Genomic DNA, 3406 nt, shown 5'->3' with positions numbered 1-3406 from the left:
AAATAAAAAAAAAATTAAAAAATTAAACTTTGAATAAATGATGATAACACTTGTGGAATACAATAAATAGGTACAATATAAGCCGAATATTATATTACAGTATATACCCTACAGTATATGGATTTAAGTACCCTAGACCATTGTTTCCCAAACACTGGGTAACGACCCTCAGATGGGTCGCAAGAGATTTTTTTGGGTCGTCTACCATCATGTTTCCCAGGAGTTTACGAATAATATCTATTGACTTGCGTTGCGAAGATTTGTGACTTTTAAAATGTGTCCCCAGAAAAAAGTTTGGGAAACACTGCCCTAGACCACATTTGCCTAGGTAGTTGGGGCAACACGATGCAAGCGATTAGTGGTCTTGCCTTACAGCTAGAAGGTCACTAGTTTGTCACTCATTTTGGTTCAGGGCCCATGTACAGCCTTGAGTAGATCAAGTGGGTGGGACCAGTACAGTCATAACATAATTACCTATAAATAACATTAAGTCCATTTTTTTTTTCTTTTGTTTTCACGCAAATAAGTACAAGTTTATAAGAAAATCTTCATTTTCAATGAAATATAATTTGACAAAACATCACCAACATGGAGTGTTTGTGCATTTTTTTTCACTTGTAAAATTCATCAAGCATGCCAGATTGAACCACCCAGCGGGCCGGTCTTGACCCGCGGGCCGTATGTTTGACACCCCTGCTCTAAATGGGCCGTAGGTATGAGTGAGCATATGAGTGGTTGTTGGTTTTTGTGTGGCCCTTTGATAGAATCACAAACTAACCAAGAGGTAATGTATTTTTGACTGTGTATTTTTATTACAAACTCACTTCCTGTGTCTTAACTAATATCTTTAGATTGATACACACTCTCTAGAAATTCAATGCTTTTTGCAATTGCTGTGAGATGGGAGGGTCAAACTTTTTGACTTGTGGACCATAATTGTCCTAAGATTTGACAGGGGGGCCGGGTCAGGAGCAGATAGATGGAGCGTTTGTGTGAACTAAAATAAATGACATGTAAAAGTTGTGCATAAAGGCTAAAATGCTAAAATCATGTTCTACGCCATCTATTGGGGAAACATAGGTATTGCAGGGTATGATAAAATAAAAAAAATTATATAATTTGGAAAAGTTTGCCGGGCCGGATTAAAAAACTGAACGGGTCGCCTCCGGCCCTCGAGCCTTAGTTTGCCCATGCCTGCACCAGCCCCCTCCCCCTCAAACCACTTGTTTAACAGTCAAAGTGTCAATGAAAAGCCTTGCCATTTAAACCGGTGATGTTCCCTAATTAAGTCATCAACATCGTACTAATTAAACTGTGTTTAAAAACCACGTTTTTCAAAATATAAGAAGAAAGTTTCCCCAGACTAATTTCAGACATCAAAGTGTTCCTCCCCTAATAGAATGTAGGTCATATTTCCACAGTGGAGTAGAACGCGTGTGCCTGTCTCTTTGATTTGTAATCAAGCAGAGCCCCATTAACAAGCATGTTTGTCTCTGTACCAGCGAACATGTCTATCCTGTGTCACTTCAAACAGTAGCGCTTAAGATAGTTTAATAGAACATTTGCTTTGACAATCTCACAAAACAAAACAGAGGCGAGACCTTTGTTCAGATGAATCCTTTTTAGTTTCTAAAATGGATTGTTGTGTTTAGCAGGTTCAACCTACAGATGTAAGATGTGATCAAAAGACTATAGTAACATTGGTAAATCATATGAAGAAATATGGCTAAAAAAAGAGTCAGATTTAGAACATATTTTGAAGCATTTAGACCAAGCATGGGTAAACTAAGGCCTGGGGGCCGGATGCGGCTCGTTCAGCTTTTAATCTGGCCCGCCAAACTTTTCCAAGTTCCCTGCAATACCCACGTTTTCCCAATAGATGGCGTAGAAAATGATGAAAGCATTTTTACATTTTAGCCTTTACGCATGACTTTTACATGTCATTTATCTTCAGACGTTCACACAAACGCTTCAACTATCTGCTCCTGACCCGGTCCCCCTGTTCAATTTTAGGACAATTGTCCTAGTCAAAAATCAACTATCTGCTCCTGACCCGGTCCCCGTGTTCAATTTTAGGACAGTTGTCCTAGTCAAAAGGTTTGCCCCATGCCTGATTTAGACCAATGCTGATGAGGGTTAGCGAAGAGCTGATGCAAGAATGAAATGGATTCATGTAATTTGCAGATTCTTAGTCTGATTCCTTCTTGATTTGTTTTTCTTTTTTAATCAAACCACTTTCAGAAACTGTTCATCAGACATGTCGCGCCACCTACTGCATACTACTTAACTACTTTATAATAAGAACGAGTCAGCACAGCCAGAGAAATCCTTATACTCCATTTCAGATATTTTCCATCCTTCATCTTAATTAAATCTATCTCAAACGAGAGGAAAAATGCACATACATTTAAATAAAGAGCAGATTCTGTTTACTTTCTGTTTGGCCAAAACAAGGAAAATTGGGTCGAAGGCCTTTTACCCAAGGACGGTGCAACCTCGAAATACCAGCATAATCCGTTCCAGGACCGAACTCGTAACTTGAGGTGCTCGTATTTCGAATCATTTCCCATAAGAAATAACATGCTTTCTTTCTTTATTTCCATGGTCATCTTGCGGGTCTTCTTCTCACTTTCATCCTTACCACTCACTTTTTTAGGACATAATGCACAAAATATAGATCAAATCACGTAGATAACGCAAACACAATACGACTTGCGGGAGATGCGTACGGAAGTTGACAAACACGTGAAGTGAATGAGTGAGGCGACGTGGGCTGCTCCAAGTGCTCGGCCACCTAGCATCGGCGTCTGTATCTTAAATATTTACTCGTATCTCGAAGCAAAAAATGACTTGCTCGTATCTCGAAATACTCGTATGTCGAGACGCTCGCATCTCGAGGTTCCACTGAAAGATAAGCTCTGTCTCCTTGTGTCTAAGCATCTTCAACCTTACCTGAGCTAGACCTTCTTTCTTTTACCTCTCATCGCTTTGAATGATTTAGGGCAAGTGTTCAAATATGCTGTGTTAACTAAGATCACATCTTCACCTTTCCACCCGCCTCGGTCCTTTTCCTGATCCCCAATACAACCGGATCGTCTTAAATGGTCCTATATTCTACACTTTTCCTTTCTCTGCTTGCATTTAATTCCTGTCTGATTTAACTCCCATATATTCATAATATTTTCACGATGTGTTTTTGACTCAGTGCTATGCTTCTCTTCGGGCTAAAAATACTAAATATACAGAAGCAGAGCCAGCATGAGGCCTGGTACTGACACACGGTAGCTCCAAGTGGATTCTATGACTCTCCTTGGCTCCCGATGGCGATGACACCTCGCCTCTCATCTCTCTATTTTGTACTTTCTCTCACTCTCACTCTCTCTCTCTGTCTCTCTCTCTCTCTCTG

The sequence above is a fragment of the Cynoglossus semilaevis genome, chromosome 7, assembly GCF_000523025.1.
Source record: "Cynoglossus semilaevis isolate Cse_v1.0 chromosome 7, Cse_v1.0, whole genome shotgun sequence".
NCBI classification, from domain to species: Eukaryota; Metazoa; Chordata; class Actinopteri; order Pleuronectiformes; family Cynoglossidae; genus Cynoglossus; species Cynoglossus semilaevis.
This window is presented reverse-complemented; position numbering follows the sequence as displayed.